The sequence below is a fragment of the Hippoglossus hippoglossus genome, chromosome 9, assembly GCF_009819705.1.
Source record: "Hippoglossus hippoglossus isolate fHipHip1 chromosome 9, fHipHip1.pri, whole genome shotgun sequence".
NCBI classification, from domain to species: domain Eukaryota; kingdom Metazoa; phylum Chordata; class Actinopteri; order Pleuronectiformes; family Pleuronectidae; genus Hippoglossus; species Hippoglossus hippoglossus.
In genome coordinates, this window is record NC_047159.1 from 3,690,600 (window position 1) to 3,712,954 (window position 22,355).

Sequence of the window (22,355 nt, forward strand, 5' to 3'; positions counted from 1 at the left end):
ATAGCATTGGTTTATATAAGATCTCAACATTTTTATTACAATGACATCCCCGGCAAAACTTTTGACTCGTCTGTTTACATTGACCACTACTGATGACGTGGCAGGTTTCTTGAAGGGCAGTCCCAATTCGTAGGGGAAGATTTCAACCACTACCCCTTGTGACTCTGTTTCAAGGGATAGGGCCAAGGATTGAAATGGGATTGGGCTGAACCAAGGTGTAGTCGGAAGAGATGTGTTTTCAGCCTGCGGCAGAAGATGTGTAGACTTTCTGGTGTCCTGATGTTAATGGGGACAATGAGATCAACGGACTTCTGGCCGTCCTCGGCTGCGCCTGCTGTTCGGGTGGGTGCCGAGATTTGGAAGCATCTCGCGGAAAGTAGAATGAAAGTCTCCATGTTTCTTTTGCAGGTTGTCAGAGGTTGTGGAGGGATGGACTCAAATGCTGCCGCTCCGGCAATTTTACTTGATTGATCTTGGCTTCCGTGAGCTCAAAACTGTATCTCTTACTTGTGGCCCTTTCTTTTTTAACAGCATAGGCAAAATGAGCGGTTTTCTTCTTTTGTTTTTCAAGAGTGGAGGCAGTGTTACTAACTCTCTCCTCCAAGACGGCCCTTTGTATCTGCTCCTGATGTAGGGTGTCTTCAAGTTGGGCCTGTTTCCTCTTGCTCTCTGACTGTTGTGCCCTGAGCTCATCGGCTATATGTTGGAGCTTAGCATTGATGGCTTGATTCTTCAAGATGGCATCGTCTTTCTGTGGCAGGACTTCTTCATTCCGCCGAGAGTGAGCTCTGTCTCTCTGAACTATTAGGTTATATTTGGCCTCCATGGCCTCTAACTTACACATGATGTACTTGTTCTCCATCCTGCATGTTTCCTTGTCTTACATCAGTTCCTCTGTGTCTGCTGGGGCTTTCTTTGGCCTCTGTAATTTCTTATATGCCCGAGAGAACCAGGTTTTCTTCTTCTTCACTTGTTCCTCAAGTCTGCTGCAAGCTTCTCTTTCCTCCTGGTGCTGCCGTACAGCATCCTCCAGTTCACCTTGTAGCCTCATGTTCTCAGAGGCAACTTGGTCATTTTCACTGGTCAGATTGTCCAGTTTAGCTCTGTATTCCTGCTGCTGGGACATGGCAGCCTCACGAGCAACGTAAATCTCAGTTTGAGCATCCTTCAGTTCCCCTTGTAGCCCCTTGTTCTTAGAGGCAACTTGTTGATGTCTCCTCGTCACATTGTCCAGTTTAGCTCTGTATTGCTGCTGCACGAACAGGGCAGAATCACGAGCAAGGCATTTATCATTGAGAGCATCCTCAAGCTCACCTTGTACCCTCTCGTTCTTGGAAGCCAGTTGGTGATTTTCCTCAGTCAGATTGCTCAGTTTACGCTGCTTAGAGATGTCTGCCGCATGAGCACGCTGTCTCTCACGTACAGCATCATCAAGTTCACTTTTCAGCTTATTGTTCACAGAGGCAACTTGTTGATTTTCACGAGTCAGAAAGTCTAGTTTATCTCTGTCCTCCCATTGCTTGGAGACGGCGGCGTCACGAGCAAGCTGCATCTCACTTAGAGCATCCTTCAGGTCGCCTTGCAGCCTCTTGTTCTCAGAAGCCAGCTGTTGATTTTCATGGGTCAGATTGTCCAGTTTATCTGCATCCTTCTGCTGATGGTTTAAGGCCTTTACTCTTTCACTGTTTGACCGATGTGCTGTTAACTCATCGACCGTATGTAGGAGCTCAACAATGATGGCTTGATTCTTAAAGATAATATCATCTTTCTGTGACACGGCTTCTTTCTCCTTCTTCACTTGTTCCTCAAGTCTGCTGCAAGCTTCTCTGTCCTCCTGGTGCTGCTTTCGGGCAAGCTCTGTCTCGTGAAGGGCATCTTCAAGTCTACTTCTTAGCATCTTGTTCTCAGAAGCCAGCTGGTGATCTTCATGATGCTGGTGGTCTTCCCCTGACCTGTTATCAGCCATTTCTGCCTTCATGTGCTCAATTGTTGCTTGCAGACCGGATGTTTGAGCTTGCTCGTCAAAGTCAATTTCCTCTTCAATTTCATTGGTACTGTCCAGAAGAGAAGAGTCTGACAAGCTCAGCGAAGCCTGAAACATAAAATAATTATTAGTTTGTTGTTCATTCATGTTCATTCTTGAAAAATATTTGTAAATTTGTATATTTATCAAATCATTAACAGGTTTATTTTACTCGTCTGCTTGTGTAGCTGAACAAACTCGACAGATTTACAGGTAAATGACACAGACAACATGGAATTACTGAAATTGAGTTAATGACTGAAATTGAGTGAATAATACATTTAACTTACTTAAAAGAGCTACACATCTAAAGAAAACTGAATGTTACTAACAAGGATAATTATTTACTAATTCATTATTTGTTTGATAAATAAATAAATAATAGTTTACATTTTACATTTTCTGATTGGTGTCATTGTAATTCTAAAGTCTGCAGCTGTGTCTTAGTTAAAATAAGTAATTATTCTTGTGTATGAATTGTTTATATCTTTTAGGATCTGAAGACACACGTTTACCTCGTCAAAGTCAATTTCCTCTTCAATTTCATTGATACTGTCCAGAAGAGAAGAGTCTGACGAGCTCAGCGAAGCCTGAAACATAAAATAATTAAATTAGTGTATTTATCAAACCATTAACATGTAATTTTACTACTATTATTGAATTTGAGTAAATAATACATTGAATTTAATGAGATCAGTTACACGTCTAAAGAAACCTGAATGTTATTAACCAAAGATAATAATTTACTAATTAATTATTTGTTTTACAAATTAATTCATAATTTATACATTTTCTAATTGTTGTCATTTCAAGTCTAAAGTATGCAGCTGTGTTTTAGTCAAAATAAGTAATTATTCTTGTGTATGAATTGTTTATATCTTTTTGTATCTGAAGACACACACTTACCTCGTCAAAGTCAATTTCCTCTTCAATTTCCTTCTTAATGTCCCGAAGAGAAGAGTCTGACGAGCTCAGCGAAGCCTGAAACATAAAATAATTAAATTAGTGTATTTATCAAACCATTAACATGTAATTTTACTACTATTATTGAATTTGAGTAAATAATACATTTCATTTAATGGGATCAGTTACACGTCTAAAGAAAACTGAATGTTATTAACAAAATATAATAATTTACTAATTAATTCTTTGTTAAATAAATTAATAAATAATTTGCATTTACATTTTCTTAATTGTTGTCATTTATAATCTAAAGTCTGCAGCTGTGTCTTAGTTGAATTAAGTAATTATTCATGTGTTACCTCGTGGATGTCAGAGGGATCGTCAAATTCCTGCAAAGTTTCCTTTTCAATGTCCTCTTCAATCTCCTCAATATCCGTTTCATGATCCTCTTCGATCTCCTCAAGTTCATCTTTAGTCTCCTCCTCAAGTTCATCTTCAGTCTCCTCCTCAAGTTCATCTTCGATCTCCTCCTCAAGTTCATCTTTAGTCTCCTCCTCAAGTTCATCTTCAGTCTCCTATTTGTAAATTAGCATATTTATCAAACCATTAACATGTTTACTTTATTCGTCTGCTTGTGTAGCTGAACAAACTCGACAAAAGTACGGGTAAATGATACAGACAACACAGAGTTATTGAAATTGAGTTATTAATACATTGATTTTAATGAGATGAGTTACACGTCTAAAGAAAACTGAATGTTATTAACAAAAGATAATCATTTACTGATTAATTATTTGTTTTATAAATGTATTCGTAATTTATACGATATTTCTGATTGTTGTCATTTCAATTCTAATGTCTGTAGGTGTGTTTTAATTAAACAAAGTAATTATTCTTGTGTACGAATTGTTTATATCTTACATCGTCAAAGTCAATTTCCTCAATGTCCCGAAGAGTAGAGTCTGACGAGCCCAGCGAAGCCTGGAACATAAAATAAATGAAGCATCGTGTTAGTTCATGCAGGACACGGAGTCATGTGCTCAGCTGTCATCAGCTGGCAGCTACTGATAGGTTTATGGGTGCTCGTCTGTCACCCACCAATCACAGCGCATTCTCTCACCTAAACTGTCCCTTTAAATACGACCTCCTCCTCACTGATCCCTGCTCAGCTAAACAGCCACTCACACACTGCTGCCGGCAACTCTCCTCCACTGCCCCAGCCTCCACCTTTTAGCACTGAGTCCAAACATGGTTGTGGTCAATGATAATTATCTTGAACAAATGTATCTTGCCTGCTACGCCCACCCGGGGGTTCTGCACACGTTCCCTGTTTTATCTTAGCATGCTGCTTGGCTAATCCAGGGAACGTCCAAAGAACGGAGCCATCCACGCCAAGCAACTGTATTTCCATTTGTGTGATAAATGGGTAAATCATGACAAAGTGTTCCTGACTGAATTATTAGTTTGTTGTTCATTCCTGTTCATTCTTAAACAATATTTGTAAATTAGCATATTTATCAAACCTTTAACATGTTTACTTTACTCGTCTGCTTGTGTAGCTGAACAAACTCGACCAAATTACGGGTAAATGATACAGACAACACAGAGTTATTGAATTTGAGTTATTAATACATTGAATGCAATGAGATGAGTTACACGTCTAAAGAAAACTGAATGTTATTAACAAAAGATAATAATTTAATAATTAATTATTTGTTTTACAAATGAATTCATAATTTATAAGTTTTCTGATTGTTGTCATTTCAATTTTAAAGTCTGTAGGTGTGTCTTGTACGAGTTGTTTCTATCTTTTTCTATCTGAAGACACTGATTTACCTCTGCGTCCGACTGATCTGAGTCAGATTCCTGCAAAGTTTCCTTTTTAATTTCCTCTTCAATTTCCTTCTTAGTGTCCTGAAGACTGGAGCTTCGGAAATTATGCGTAGCCATCACTGTTGATTTGTTTTCGTCTTCTGATGATTTGTCTTGTTTTAGTGTTGACAAAACTGATTTTATTCGCCAACTAGAGCATTTGATTAATGTCAGAATGGCTCTTCTTCTTCGTGGGTGACACCAAGTCAGGGTGCTTTAAACATCTGCAGTGTGTTTTCATCCTTTGATGCTGTTGGCCCTTTGACCTCTTTAAATAACAGAGACTATATAGGTAGTCTATGTCATTTAAAAAGGTCAAAGGGCCAATCGTCATTCTATTAATGTGTGTGTGTGTGTGTGTGTGTGTGTGTGTCTCCGGTGCGTGTGTGCGGGCGCGCGCGTGCGTGTATTTGTGTGTGCACGTGTGTGTGTCTGGCCGTTGTCAGACATGACCTGCGGGTAGAATATGGCGAGTTGGCTACGGAGTTTGCCTTTCACACATGTCGTCAACTTCGTCGGTGTGTTCAACGTGTGTGTCGCCACTTTTTCACCGGGAGATATTTGTTTTGTTTAGTTTTTTGCGTCTGTCACGTGTTAGTAGCGCCATCAACCCCGCCCCCCACTCGCTCTCGGTGAATCCAGCCTGCAGCATCCAGCGTGTGTGTTTCTGTATGTTTGTATGGAGGACGATACATGACTTAAGTTTCAATAAATAAATAAATAAATGCATAAATAAATGCATAAATAAAAAAGGAAATGAATACAGAAATTAATAAATAAATACAGAAATGTATAAATAAGTATAAACAGCGAAAGAGATCTGATTTATAAAGGCTTCATTCTTGTACAATAGGAAAAAGTCTGAAAGCAGCTTTATATGACCTAAGTTTAGTTTGAGCACATTATCATTAGACCTGATTTCTCTTCCTCAGAGTGAGTAGTAACTATACAAGTGTTTTTAAATGCTGAGAAGTACTCCACATACTAGTATACTGATAATTATGTGTACAGTGGTTTCCATAGATACTTTTGATGTGTTGGAATTTAACTGGGGCGGGGGGTGTTTTCTTTTATTTAAGACTTCTGTATGTACTGTGAACATGTGCATTCATTTTTACAATTTATTTATTTTCTAAAAATAATTATATATTTTTATTTATTGAATTTGTATTTATTTATATTATTGATTTAACTTAAATGTCTTGACGTGAGTTATATTTTATTGGTAGTTATTTTAAATAAAGTTTATGTGTAACTGAACACTTTCATCTTCGGAATCTTTGCCTTTTTTTTAAACAAATATATCATATTGGACATTTTTTCTCATATATCTCAAAAATAAAATCCATATTGTTCAGGCTCTTATGCAGATTTGTGACTTTTCTCTCAAACAAATTGTTTATTTTGACAATAAGTTCGTTGATTGATGCTTCAAACCATCGCTTCTCTGACTTCAATGCAGCGATATTCTTGGTAGTGACCCAGCTTCATCAAATTCCTACCAGTTTATAACCCGGATTCAGACCTGGATTTATTGTTTAAAGAGTAAATATCACGTTTTCTTCATCAGTAGTGAGAATGCACTTTCATCGTGTCATGACGGAGGTCGAGGAGTTAAAAGCTCATTCAGTTTTATAAGATCTCAAATGTAATCAGGAGCTGGGTCATGAAGAGCTTTAAAGCTTTAAAATCAAACATTGAGTCAGTGTGACGTGGCTGAAATGAGTTTCAGATGATTCTGGAATTAATTCAAGATAATACACGATTAGATAAAAGTTTATTGATCCACACAACAGGGAAATTCAGTTGTTGTCAGTCATGATATGGAAGACAAGTTAATATAAAAAGGGAATAGAATAAAAAATAAAACATAAATAATGTATGTACATTAAATACAACAACGTATAAGTGTAACTTGACTTAGACCATCTTCTCAAGGCCCAATCGCATTTCACCCCTTTTCGCTCCTTCTTCAGGTTTCTTCCATTCGATCTCTTTTTACACTGTTCACGTTCCCTTCAAGAGCAGTTCTGGCTCCTCTTTCTTTCAGGAGGGCTTTTTGTAGATTCACTGAACTGTGAAACATAAAATTATTATTAGTTTGTTGTTCATTCATGTTCATTCTTGAACGATGTTTGTAAATTAGCATATTTATCAAATCATTAACAGGTTGATTTTACTCGTCTGCTTGTGTAGCTGAACCAACTCGACAGATTTCTATTGATGCTGCCTGAATCATATCTTCTAATCATAATGAAGAAAGCATAAAACAAGTGGCGATGCAGTGTTTTAGTTTCATGCTTCGTGAAGCACGGGTTTCTGTCTTGGTGACTAGTGCAAGAGGAATAAAAGAAAGTCTGGTCTGTTCCCTGTGAGTGACTTTACACTATTGTTGTCATTTCTCAGTCACCAACGCAGAAAGAGACATGAAGTCAGAAAAATAACTTTCGATAGCCTAAACATTTGGCCTTTGAAGCAGGGATCTCAAACACGTCTCTTACAGCCTTGATCAGCAGGAACAGTGTCTGAGTCTGAATTTTCGTCATTTTGTCGTCAAACACATTTATAATCTGCTTCAATATCGCTCCCCTCACTTAGATCCTCACTGTCTGAAACTTACGTCACTACACCACAGGGTGTCACTGTTACGTTACATTTAGCTGACGGTTTTATCCAAGTGCATTCCACAACAAGTGCATTCAACCATGAGGGAACAAACCCAGATCAGCAAGAATCAATTACATTAGCTTCAAAAAGCCAAACTACAAATGCAACACATAAGTGCAACTAAACTTAAGTTTTTTGGTTGTTAGACATCATCTTCTTAACCAAGGTGTAGTCGGAACAGATGTGTCTTTAGTCTGCGGTGGAAGATGTGCAGACTTTCTGCTGTCCTGATGTCAATGGGGAGCTCGATCCACCATTTAGGAGCCAGCACAGCAAACAGAGCGGTTAGCTCGCAGTGAGGGAGCAGCAAAGAGGACAGTTCAAAAAATACAGTGAAAAAATATCAGTAAAAGTAATAAGTAAACATGCAATATCAATGTGAGGAAATAGTGTGATGGATTGTTCTAAATATATTTGTACAGTAGTGGTGACTAATGTACGATGATCATCCTTTTCCTGTGAGTAACACGACGGTGTTGTTGTGAATGTTGGTTAACACATCGTTTCACAGAAATAATACACTGTCAATCATCTTTCATGACCACAAAGATAAAAGGGGGGTGATGACGGTGCCTACAGGTGGATGTGGGGGGGCTGAAGCAATACTGCGAAACTGGCATCGATACTGACGTCAGCAAATGGGAAAATTGTCTCTGCTGAAATAGATAGTGCCTGATAGTGTGGGTGAGTATTGTAGATGACTGGAGACTGAGCCATGTCACAGGATGTATGTGACATTGATTCACACTGATTGACTCCTGTATCGCGTTCATGAAAATGAATCAGTCCGTCTCGAGTGAATTTCTAAAGATTTGACCAAAATGGTCCCTGGGACTCAAAGATGAACTGGTTCGATTCTGGTCACTGTAACGTCTTAAAGGGATAGTTCAGCCAAAAATAAAAATACCTTCACGTCACCCACACCTCCAGTGACGTGGTGGTGAGGAGATAATGAAGTAGTTCCCCTTTCTATTAAAACATGATTTGACTTGTGTGAATTCTGCTGCTCGAGGGAATTCTTTCATTGTTTGCACAGGTGGTCACTTGCTCACAAATGAAGGCAGACAAGACTGTTCTGGTTAGAGAGAGGTACAGTAAACACCGGCTGTACCGTATTTCTAGTTTTATGTGTGAATTACTTACTTTCCTTTTTTCTTTTTGTCCCCACTGACACATGTAAAGCGTCCTTAGGTCTCTTGAGAGGCGCTAGTTATTATTATCATTATTATTATTATAAGAATAAGAATAAGAAGTCCTTTATTTATCCCGCAATGGGGAAATTTGCAATATTACAGCAGCAAAAAGACATCAGCAGTAATAAGTCGAAATATAATATATATTGTGGACGATGGTGGCATCCTATCGTGATGGTGGATCCTGATGGTGGTGGCTGCTGACCGTGGACTATGATTAAATATTATTATGTGCACTGAAATGTTGAGGAGACAGGAGTTATTGTGTAACTCTCACTTGCTCACCATGAACTTTAGCTGTAAATTTCCGGACTTGCCAAATTTCTAGAGAAAACCACGGACTCATCACTTTGCATTCACTTTTTTTCATCACCTCATTTCAATATTATTTTGGATTCCTGTCTTTCCTGTCTGGTGCGCATGCGTCTTCTGTGCAGCTCCGGGATACTTAAGGAGTCTCCCTCGGCTCCTCTGCAGCCAGCACGGACTTCAGCTCTTGAGTTCATCGACACTTTCACTGAAGGTAAGTGGCAACTGCATCATTTTTAATGTGTTTCATACACAGGTAGATTCAAGGTGCTGTGCAGCAGGGACATTAAAAACAACACAGAGACAAAAGAAAACGGTGTGTTTCTGAATCATTGAGTGTTTACTTTCTCTTTCCTCGTGTCAGAACATCACTGAGGAGACAACATGATCACCGTCGACACCAAATGCACCATGTCCACGGGAAATGGGCAGTTTGTCCTCTTCAAGAAGTTAAACAATTCATGGAAGATGTGCACTGATGAAGAACAAAATCCTGAGAAGAATGGTACAGCTCTTCTCTCATGACCTTTCAAAGAACCACATTGATCCTGCTCATGAATTTATACAAAGATTCTTGTGACTAAAAGAAACCAGAGTGGATCAAGTCCAATGTTTTCATTGATCCACGTCTGACACAAGCAGAAAGAATGTTCTTTACTGTGACAACTTTATACATTTATCCTCAAACAAAACGATGGAAGTGATTTACTTAATGAAAAGTCATCACAATCACACTTCATCCCGATTGTGTCTTTATCTATGGGCCCATTTGATCGTTTGAATAATTGTGCATTATTTTCTGACTTTGAAATAAGTTGTTCTTCTCATTTGATCTGTTCTCAGCTTTGATTTACATCAGTGAATGTGAAAAAGACAATAAAATACAGATGGTTCTCCGCTTCCAGGGTGACAACCATTACTACAGCCCAGCGGTGGAAAAGGGGGAATTGAAGGTAAATTGTACTAGCAGCAATGTTTACCATATTTTCTTTTTTGTATTAAGAATGTACAAATGAGTTAAAAGGACCTCTGGACCAGGAGACCCACACAGGCACGGGAGAACATGCAAACAAAAGACCCAACCAAACTGGGGTTCGAACCCAAATCCTTCCTGCTGTGAGGCAACAGTGCAAACCACTTCTTACTTGGCAGTGTGTGGAGCTCTCTCAGCCTCTGTAGTTCTCTCTATTGGCAGCTGATTTCTACAAGACGAAGCAAACTACAGACATTTCTTGTTCAAAATATATCAACTGAAATCAACTCATGATTAAGTTCGGTTATTAGGTTATGGCAAACTACAGAAGTGGTTGAAAAATGAATGTTGTTGGATGATCTCATTCCTATGAATGAAACCCTTCCTGAACATTGTGTGTTTGTGTTCACAGATGGAAGAAACCTCATCCGAACCAGCCAGCTTGGGTGAAAGCTACTGGTTTGAGAAGGTGGACCTCGGAGCCGGTGAATTTTACGGCCTGCAAACTGTGAGCAAACCAGTGCTTTACCTCTGCCTTTTAGGAACGATGATTTCCACCAGCGGTAAACTTGAGGATTCTTTACATGTCAGAGTGGAAGAGATCTGATTTATAAAGGCTTCATTCTTGTACAATAGGAAAAAGTCTGAAAGCAGCTTTATATGACCTAAGTTTAGTTTGAGCACATTATCATTAGACCTGATTTCTCTTCCTCAGAGTGAGTAGTAACTATACAAGTGTTTTTAAATGCTGAGAAGTACTCCACATACTAGTATACTGATATTTATGTGTACAGGGGTTTCCATAGATAATTTTGATGTGTTGGAATTTAACTGGGGCGGGGGGTGTTTTCTTTTATTTAAGACTTTTGTATGTACTGTGAACATGTGCATTCATTTTTACAATTTATTTATTTTCTAAAAATAATCATATATTTTTATTTATTGAATATTTATTTATTTATATTGTTGATTTAACTTAAATGTCTTTGCTTGTATGTGAGTTATATTTTATTTATAGTTATTTAAAATAAAGTTTACGTGTAACTGAACACTTTCATCTTCGGAATCTTTGCCTTTTTTTAAAACAAATATATCGTATTGGAATGTTTTTACTCATATATGTCAAAAATAAAATCCATATTGTTCAGGCTCTTATGCAGATTTGTGACTTTTCTCTCAAACAAATTGTTTATTTTGACAATAAGTTCGTTGATTGATGCTTCAAACCATCGCTTCTCTGACTTCAATGCAGCGATATTCTTGGTAGTGACCCAGCTTCATCAAATTCCTACCAGTTTATAACCCGGATTCAAACCTAGGGGTACCCACAATGCCTTGCGAATCACCGGCAAGCTGGGACCTGCATTAGCACAGATGTTATTTGGATATTGTAGGTTTGTCACTTTAGTAACTGCAAACAATAGCATTGGTTTATATAAGATCTCAACATTTTTATTACAATGACATCCCCGGCAAACCTTTTGACTCGTCTGTTTACATTGACCACTACTGATGACGTGGCAGGTTTCTTGAAGGGCAGTCCCAATTCGTAGGGGAAGATTTCAACCACTACCCCTTGTGACTCTGTTTCAAGGGATAGGGCCAAGGATTGAAATGGGATTGGGCCGAACCAAGGTGCAGTCGGAAGAGATGTGTTTTCAGCCTGCGGCAGAAGATGTGTAGACTTTCTGGTGTCCTGATGTTAATGGGGACAATGAGATCAACGGACTTCTGGCCGTCCCCGGCTGCGCCTGCTGTTTGGGTGGGTGCCGAGATTTGGAAGCATCTCGCGGAAAGTAGAATGAAAGTCTCCATGTTTCTTTTGCAGGTTGTCAGAGGTTGTGGAGGGATGGACTCAAATGCTGCCGCTCCGGCAATTTTACTTGATTGATCTTGGCTTCCGTGAGCTCAAAACTGTATCTCTTACTTGTGGCCTGTAACAATGCCTCTGCGTTATCGTGAGTTCCTCGTCATGAACACAAGGGGAATCAGGTAGGTGTCTTCAATGTCTCTCTTTATTCGCTCCACACACACACGTCAACAAACATAAACTTAAATCACACATAAAGCAACTAGCTTTACAGCTTGGTATCTTTGAGTTTCTCTGGTTCCCGGCCAACCCGCGCCCCAGCGCGCTACTGCTGATAAAGAGGAGAGAGTCCTTAGTTGAACTGGAACACCTGTGTACAATCAGACTCTCTCCCTGGCACCGATCCCAGAACCCCATCCCCACTCCCTCCCCCCTGCAGCTGACGCTGACCACGCCCCAATACCACATGGCCCTTTCTTTTTTAAGAGCATAGGCAAAATGAACGGTTTTCTTCTTTTGTTTTTCAAGAGTGGAGGCAGTGTTACTAACTCTCTCCTCCAAGACGGCCCTTTGTATCTGCTCCTGATGTAGGGTGTCTTCAAGTTGGGCCTGTTTCCTCTTGCTCTCTGACTGTTGTGCCCTGAGCTCATCGACTATATGTTGGAGCTTAGCATTGATGGCTTGATTCTTCAAGATGGCATCGTCTTTCTGTGGCAGGACTTCTTCATTCCGCCGAGAGTGAGCTCTGTCTCTCTGAACTATTAGGTCATATTTGGCCTCCATGGCCTCTAACTTACACATGATGTACTTGTTCTCCATCCTGCGTGTTTCCTTGTCTTACATCAGTTCCTCTGTGTCTGCTGGGGCTTTCTTTGGCCTCTGTAATTTATTATATGCCCGAGAGAACCAGGTTTTCTTCTTCTTCACTTGCTTCTCAAGTCTGCTGCAAGCTTCTCTTTCCTCCTGGTGCTGCCGTACAGCATCCTCCAGTTCACCTTGTAGCCTCATGTTCTCAGAGGCAACTTGGTCATTTTCACTGGTCAGATTGTCCAGTTTAGCTCTGTATTCCTGCTGCTAGGACATGGCAGACTCACGAGCAACGTATATCTCAGTTTGAGCATCCTTCAGTTCACCTTGTAGCCTCTTGTTCTTAGAGGCAACTTGCTGATTTCTCCTCGTCACATTGTCCAGTTTAGCTCTGTATTGCTGCTGCACGAACATGGCAGAATCACGAGCAAGGCATTTATCATTTAGAGCATCCTCAAGCTCACCTTGTACCCTCTCGTTCTTGGAAGCCAGTTGGTGATTTTCCTCAGTCAGATTGCTCAGTTTACGCTGCTTAGAGATGTCTGCCGCATGAGCACGCTGTCTCTCACGTACAGCATCATCAAGTTCACTTTTCAGCTTATTGTTCACAGAGGCAACTTGTTGATTTTCACGAGTCAGAAAGTCTAGTTTATCTCTGTCCTCCCATTGCTTGGAGACGGCGGCGTCACGAGCAAGCTGCATCTCACTTAGAGCATCCTTCAGGTCGCCTTGCAGCCTCTTGTTCTCAGAAGCCAGCTGTTGGTTTTCATGGGTCAGATTGTCCAGTTTATCTGCATCCTTCTGCTGCTGGTTTAAGGCCTTTACTCTTTCCCTGTTTGACCGATGTGCTGTTAACTCATCGACCGTATGTAGGAGCTCAACAATGATGGCTTGATTCTTAAAGATAATATCATCTTTCTGTGACACGGTTTCTTTCTCCTTCTTCACTTGTTCCTCAAGTCTGCTGCAAGCTTCTCTGTCCTCCTGGTGCTGCTTTCGGGCAAGCTCTGTCTCGTGAAGGGCATCTTCAAGTCTACTTCTTAGCATCTTGTTCTCAGAAGCCAGCTGGTGATCTTCATGATGCTGGTGGTCTTCCCCTGACCTGTTATCAGCCATTTCTGCCTTCATGTGCTCAATTGTTGCTTGCAGACCGGATGTTTGAGCTTGCTCGTCAAAGTCAATTTCCTCTTCAATTTCATTGATACTGTCCAGAAGAGAAGAGTCTGACAAGCTCAGCGAAGCCTGAAACATAAAATAATTATTAGTTTGTTGTTCATTCATGTTCATTCTTGAAAAATATTTGTAAATTTGTATATTTATCAAATCATTAACAGGTTTATTTTACTCGTCTGCTTGTGTAGCTGAACAAACTCGACAGATTTACAGGTAAATGACACAGACAACACGGAATTATTGAAATTGAGTTAATGACTGAAATTGAGTCAATAATACATTTAACTTACTTAAAAGAGCTACACATCTAAAGAAAACTGAATGTTACTAACAAGGATAATTATTTACTAATTCATTATTTGTTTAATAAATAAATAAATTATATTTTACATTTTCTGATTGGTGTCATTGTAATTCTAAAGTCTGCAGCTGTGTCTTAGTTAAAATAAGTAATTATTCTTGTGTACGAATTGTTTATATCTTTTAGGATCTGAAGACACACGCTTACCTCTTCAAAGTCAACTTCCTCTTCAATTTCATTGATACTGTCCAGAAGAGAAGAGTCTGACAAGCTCAGCGAAGCCTGAAACATAAAATAATTAAATTAGTGTATTTATCAAACCATTAACATGTAATTTTACTACTATTATTGAATTTGAGTAAATAATACATTTCATTTAGTGGGATCAGTTACACGTCTAAAGAAAACTGAATGTTATTAACAAAATATAATAATTTACTAATTAATTCTTTGTTAAATAAATTAATAAATAATTTGCATTTACATTTTCTTAATTGTTGTCATTTATAATCTAAAGTCTGCAGCTGTGTCTTAGTTGAATTCAGTAATTATTCTTGTGTTACCTCGTGGATGTCAGAGGGATCGTCAAACTCCTGCAAAGTTTCCTTTTCAATGTCCTCTTCAATCTCCTCAATATCCGTTTCATGCTCCTCTTCGATCTCCTCCTCAAGTTCATCTTTAGTCTCCTCCTCAAGTTCATCTTTAGTCTCCTCCTCAAGTTCATCTTCAGTCTCCTATTTGTAAATTAGCATATTTATCAAACCATTAACATGTTTACTTTACTCGTCTGCTTGTGTAGCTGAACAAACTCGACAAAAGTACGGGTAAATGATACAGACAACACAGAGTTATTGAAATTGAGTTATTAATACACTGATTTTAATGAGATGAGTTACACGTCTAAAGAAAACTGAATGTTATTAACAAAAGATAATCATTTACTGATTAATTATTTGTTTTGTAAATGTATTCGTAATTTATACGATATTTCTGATTGTTGTCATTTCAATTCTAAAGTCTGTAGGTGTGTTTTAATTAAACAAAGTAATTATTCTTGTGTACGAATTGTTTATATCTTACATCGTCAAAGTCAATTTCCTCAATGTCTCGAAGAGTAGAGTCTGACGAGCCCAGCGAAGCCTGGAACATAAAATAAATGAAGCATCGTGTTAGTTCATGCAGGACACGGAGTCATGTGCTCAGCTGTCATCAGCTGGCAGCTACTGATAGGTTTATGGGTGGTCGTCTGTCACCCACCAATCACAGCGCATTCTCTCACCTAAACTGTCCCTTTAAATACGACCTCCTCCTCACTGATCCCTGCTCAGCTAAACAGCCACTCACACACTGCTGCCGACAACTCTCCTCCACTGCCCCAGCCTCCACCTTTTAGCACTGAGTCCAAACATGGTTGTGGTCAATGATAATTATTTTGAACAAATGTATCTTGCCTGCTACGCCCACCCGGGGGTTCTGCACACGTTCCCTGTTTTATCTTAGCATGCTGCTTGGCTAATCCAGGGAACGTCCAAAGAACGGAGCCATCCACGCCAAGCAACTGTATTTCCATTTGTGCGATAAATGGGTAAATCATGACAAAGTGTTCCTGACTGAATTATTAGTTTGTTGTTCATTCCTGTTCATTCTTAAACAATATTTGTAAATTAGCATATTTATCAAACCATTAACATGTTTACTTTACTCGTCTGCTTGTGTAGCTGAACAAACTCCACCAAATTACGGGTAAATGATACAGACAACACAGAGTTATTGAATTTGAGTTATTAATACATTGAATGCAATGAGATGAGTTACACGTCTAAAGAAAACTGAATGTTATTAACAAAAGATAATAATTTAATAATTAATTATTTGTTTTACAAATGAATTCATAATTTATAAGTTTTCTGATTGTTGTCATTTCAATTTTAAAGTCTGTAGGTGTGTCTTGTACGAGTTGTTTCTATCTTTTTCTATCTGAAGACACTCATTTACCTCTGCGTCCGACTGATCTGAGTCAGATTCCTGCAAAGTTTCCTTTTTAATTTCCTCTTCAATTTCCTTCATAGTGTCCTGAAGACTGGAGCTTCGGAAATTATGCGTAGCCATCACTGTTGATTTGTTTTCGTCTTCTGATGATTTGTCTTGTTTTAGTGTTGACAAAACTGATTTTATTCACCAACTAGAGCATTTGATTAATGTCAGAATGGCTCTTCTTCTTCGTGGGTGACACCAAGTCAGGGTGCTTTAAACATCTGCAGTGTGTTTTCATCCTTTGATGCTGTTGGCCCTTTGACCTCTTTAAATAACAGAGACTATATAGGTAGTCTACGTCATTTAAAAAGGTCAAAGGGCCAATCGTCATTCTATTAATGTACGTGTGTGTGTGTGTGTGTGTGTGTACGCCTGTCTTGTGTGCGGGCGCGCGCGTGCGTGTATTTGTGTGTGCACGTGTGTGTGTCTGGCCGTTGTCAGACATGACCTGCGGGTAGAATATGGCGAGTTGGCTACGGAGTTTGCCTTTCACACATGTCGTCATCTTCGTCGGTGTGTTCAACGTGTGTGTCGCCACTTTTTCACCGGGAGATATTTGTTTTGTTAGTTTTTTGCGTCTGTCACGTGTTAGTAGCGCCATCAACCCCGCCCCCCACTCGCTCTCGGTGAATCCAGCCTGCAGCATCCAGCGTGTGTGTTTCTGTATGTTTGTATGGAGGACGATACATGACTTAAGTTTCAATAAATAAATGTATAAATAAATACAGAAATTAATAAATAAATTCAGAAATGTATAAATAAATGTCTTAAATATATTTCCACATTTATTTATTTCCACAATTATTTATTTCTGTATTTCTGTGTCCGTATGCTAATGAGAAAGGCGGGCCTAACCTCAGTCTCATGCAGGATTGGTCACAGGAGTGTGATGATCCAGTCCTACTACTTCTGCCTTTCAATGCTGACTGGTGTCCAGTAGCTCTTTTGCAGTGTTGAGCCAGTTCACACTTAAAATGAACTAGTTCAAGTTCAGAGGGTTAGGGTTAGTTACGCTTATTTTTTATTGGGATGTTGACCAGTCATTTTTCATGATGTTTAAATGCAGCCTCGTAAACTCTGGAGGGAATCAAACAAACACTAAGTGACTTCATGTGCTGATCAGGTCCTGATAACGAGTGATGAGTGTTTATTAGTTGTAGTGAGAGCAGAGAGGAGGAGGACACAGAAACTCCAGCTCGGCACAAACCACCTGCAGCTTCTGCTCTGATCATTGAGCAGCTGAGACCAGAGAAACTCAGTGTTTTCACTGTTTCCACTGTTCTTCAAAGTCACTGAGCGGCTGCTTCACGGATCTCACTGCGTGTGTCCCTGGCTGGCCGGATTCATTTGTCCCAGCTGCCATTGTCCTTTTATTTAACTCATTATTGATTTTAATTGTGGCTTCCCTCCCTGCAGGCCAGATGAACAGGCATCATGATGCAAGCTGCACCTTTTGCACCTGGATCACTTGTTCTCTGCTTCCCCCATGTGGCCTTACTCTAGTGCTGCCTCTCCGGCTAATGTTTAATTCAAGATAATAACTGTATTTTCAGCAGGTACAATAAAAAGAGAGATTTCCTACTGAGGATTTGTAAAAAATCACAGGTTATTTTAATGTTTAGAATTTGCACTAAAGTGGCATTAAAAATTACATTTTTGAGCTGGATGCCATATAATTTCACTCCACTGTGCACTTGTCTAGCGTGTGAATGACAATCAAGTGAATCTTGTCATTGTTTTCATTTTTGTTTTAAGGCTTCTTCCCATTTGTGTGTTGTGATGTTTGCTTCATTTAAAAAATGTAAATAGAGCAATTTTATTGGAGGAGAATTGCTTATATTGCTAAACCCAATGACCTTAGCAACCCAGCATCTGTTATGCTGAATGAACTGTATTTGTTTCCAGTCACAAAGCGCTTTATGGTACAAATCAGACACACTTCCATGCACAGCTCTATAGGCAGAGCTGTTTTTTCTATCACACCAGCCATCAGGGGAAATTAGGGGTTCAGCATCTTGCCCAAGGACACACTGGAATGGTTGGTGTAGAACCCTCTGTGCCCCCTGAGCCACAGGAAGAAAAGAAACAGATGGAGAGAGAGAGAGAAAGTCTTCCTTTGGAGAAAGACTTTGTCCTCAGCTGTCATGTCAGTAAATCAACGTGAATTGAAGGAATGTTGAGATGCAGTTAGAGAAAGAGGCGACAGTGATACTAAAGTGTGTGTGTGTGTGTGTCTACATTTTAAGCATTGACCATTTTGACCAGTCGTCACCTTTTCCAAGACTTGTTTGAGGGTTAATACTTGGTTTTGGGGTTAGAATTGGGTTTGGGTCAGTGTTAGGGTGAGGGGCTCGGGAACGCTTTTATGCCAATGAGTGTGCTCCCTAAGAATAAGAGGCACAAGAAAGTGTGTGTGTGTGTGTGTGTGTGTGTGTGTGTGTGTGTGTGTGTGTGTGTGTGTGTGTGTGTGTGTGTGTGTGTCTGCGCGCATCTCTCAGCAGTTCAGCTCTGTGGAATCGAGCTGATCATTTGCTCCATTCCTGCATGGGATTATGATGACGCTGTGTCATGCGCGTAGAAATTGTACGGTTTGCCTGAACACACAGTGGAGAGCATTCCTTACACATGGCAACACTGGCTAAAAATAGCTCAGGGGCAACTCATTCACACACTATAGGATATTTCGCTGGGATCCCTGATGTTTCCCCCCCCCCCCCCCCGTTACCTGACACATCTACATGCATCAACAACCCTCCTCTCATCAACACCTCTGTCTTCTTTGACCTGTTTCCTTGCCTCCTCCCTGTCTTCTTCTTTGTTTAGGTCTTGCAAACCAGCGACTGTTTTTTATCGGACAGGCTGAGCAGGAAACCAGGCAGGAGGGAAAACCCTTTCACCAGCACAGAGACTCCCAGACTCTCCTCTTCCTCATGCTTATACTCACTCTACACAGACACTGGAGTATTTCCCTGTTCACTCATTCTCACTGCATCTCAGAAAGGTTTTCACAAATATAAGCATGAGCCTCTTTATTGTATCTGGCTCTCACACGTGATGTTCTGATGATTATTTCTCTTCTTGTGTGTTTCGGAGAGACTGAAGACGGTAAAACATAAAACCCAAAGACTTGATAAAGTCAGAGCAGAAGTCAAATTTTACAAAGGCTCTCAAAATGCCAAAAATTAATAAAATCAATAAAGGCTGCTTGACCAAACTATCTCCGCAAATTCCAACACCTGATGCTTTTATCTAATGAGAAACTGCACCGAGACGATACTGAGGTGGCTCTTAACATAAAACAAGTCAGACAAAATGTAAAGGGCATCCCAGGTTTACCCCACCTACAGTCCTACCTCGCAACACATTTCTACGTTTTTTAAATACTTAACAGGTTCTTTTTGAGCTGTGTGGAGGTGCAGTGGACAGCTGTCACCTCACAGTAAGAAGGTTCCTGGTTCGAATCCTCTCCAGGTAATCCAGCTTCCTCCCACAGTCCAAAGACATGCAGGCCTGGGTTATAGGGTAATCGAAGACTCTAAATATGTGTGAGAGTGAATGGTTGTTTGTTTCTATATGTTGGTCCTGCGATACACTGGCAACCTGTCCGGGGTTTACTCCAGCCCCCCACAACCCTCAAAGGATAAGCAGGATGGATGCCTGGATGGATGGACATGTTCTGTAACGTCTCAGGCAGGAAACATGATAACTTTTCTACAAAGAAATCCTCCTTTCAGGTTTTCCTCGTTTATTCACGGGTCCTGGATGGTGATTGGCCAACTCAGTCGGAGGGAACTAATGAGCAGGCATGACTGGAACGCTGAGGTGGAGGACAATCAGCTGTTATTGAGAAGACAGGAGGGACAAACAAAGAAATGCAGAGGAGGAAATAAAAACAAGCAAGAACTCAGCCCCTTCCTGACATTAAACATTTCCTTAATAGTGAGGCTCTACAGATCACAGATGCATCCTGGGTAAGTTTGACTAAACCTTAGATGCACAACCTGTGATGTGAACGATCACAATAGATTAATGTCGGGTTTGGGTCACACGAGATGGATAGAAGAGTTGGCTGTGTTTTTAAATTACTGTGCAATGACACTACATCTATTCAGTTTGAACAAGAGACTTTTCCTCCAGGTCGGTGAACTTCTGAACCCTCCAGCAGACGGTTGTGTTTCCTGTGCTGCGACTCACTGTACACAAGAAAACCCGAGAGATAACGTGTTTTTTCTCACGTCCGCCAGTTCCCTAAATCTGGCATATTTAGGGAATTGATTCTACGAGTGTGTGAAATTTGTGACAACTCGATTTAATTCAACTTTACTTTATAACTATATTCCACACTCAGTCAAAGTCAAAGGTTAAATTTCTTTTAATGGAACTATATCTTTTTTTTTGTTTATATCGAAAACAGAATATAGAATTGGCAGAATCTTTATTTACCCCTAAATTGTTAAATTTTGTGGCTACAGCTCTACAGGCTCATTTATTCTGCAATACCTCAAGATCGCCCCTACACAACCCAGTGAGAGAGGAGGTTCTCCCTGTATTAGAAATGAATCGTGGATATGTGTGTGTGTGTGTGTGTGTGTGTGTGTGTGTGTGTGTGTGTGTGTGTGTGTGTGTGTGTGTGTGTGTGTGTGTGTGTGTGTGTGTTTGTCTGTGTGTGTGTGTTGCTGTGGGGGGCAGGTGTTTTCAGCACCTCACCACCTCATAGAGATCCAACCCTCGGCCTCCACTGGCTCTCGCCTGCTCTACATGATGGATGGGCAGCTTAGCCTGGCTCATATCTCTGGAGCGGGCCATCAGGACACCAGGGCCATGAGAAGTAATCCTGTCTTTCACTGGCACCCGGCTCAGTGTGGTATTACGTGCCCTTGAGCTGTCCTCTCACACACACGCACACACACCCTGCATCATTGTCCCTCACACACTCGCACATCACTGGGCACTCGGAGAGGTCACAGAGGCCACGTGGGACACAGAGCGCAGGGGGCGGTGCTTGTGTGTGTGCGTGTGGATGAGATGCGTGCAAGTGCACCTGAGGGTAATGAGCGGCGTTTGTTCGCCTGAGGATAAACAGAGATTGTGACAGCAGTGGGTTTAGCATTGCTCACAGGGGCAGCGTGGATCACAGATCGTAGCTGCTGACGAGACTGTGGCGAAACAGGTAACAAGAAAACATGCAACACTTTCATTCACGTCAACAGAACGATTCGGTGGTGTGGGGTTACGTGGGAGAGGGCGTTGCGTCAGTCAATAAAGATTGCTTAATGCGTTAATCCTGCTTGTGGTTAATGACAGATCCTGATGTTTGGAAACAGTACAGTCAGTTTCATTTGTTGTTTCTGTTTAACTCTATATTGCAAAACAGTGCGTGATGTCATCGCATAAGTCGGTTTGCACGTTGAGGCAAGCTCAGCATTTCTCCGGCCGTGGGGTTAGCCTTCTTTTATTCTCAGTTGTGCTGCATAAGCATCACGTTAACTGATGTATTTACTGTCATGACGTGAAAAGTGAGGCCAAACCTATCGTGATCGCCCCCTGGTGGCTGGCTGCAGAACCTCCATGTTCGAGGGTCATACATGGCCACTAAAAAGTCTACATTATTATTTATCCCAGTTAAAAAAGTTCTCATCACACGGATGTTTGTCCAAGTGTTCGTGTTTCTGATATGTTTGGTTTTAATTAGTTAATTGATGCTATAGCAACGGGGTGTATCAGCGGGAACTCTATACCCTCACCCCCCCGATCACTCAAGCTTCAAATGACGTCAAAAACACAAGATGGACTTGTGTCCCTGACATTTTAGCCAAATTTTTGTCCAATGGAAGGAAGAGGAGATGTGTCGTCCATTTTTATTTGTATTTACATTCATCATGCATTAGTTTGAAGCTCCAACAGCAGGTTGTGTTCTCATTGCACACAGATTTAGTTTCAATAGATTTTCACTGCAAATTGCTGTCACGTGTTTATAAAAAGCTTTATACTATTGTATTGAACACTAAATATCGATATTGGACGATTCTGCCCCTTGTTCCTTACGTCCTCTGCCAACGCGTCAGTGCACAAGGACAGAATGAGTTCACACAGGAAAATCTAAAATGTTTATACCTGAACGAAATGCCCAAACTCGAGGGGGTATAAGGAGGGGGGGCATTTGTTTAATGCTTGTGTATAAAGTAAGAGGACTTGAATGACACTCGACTGCAGCTGAACAATTGTCTGTCACACTGTCTTTAGTGATGGGTTTGAGAGCTTTTCCTCTGTGTGTGACAGCAGACAAGACG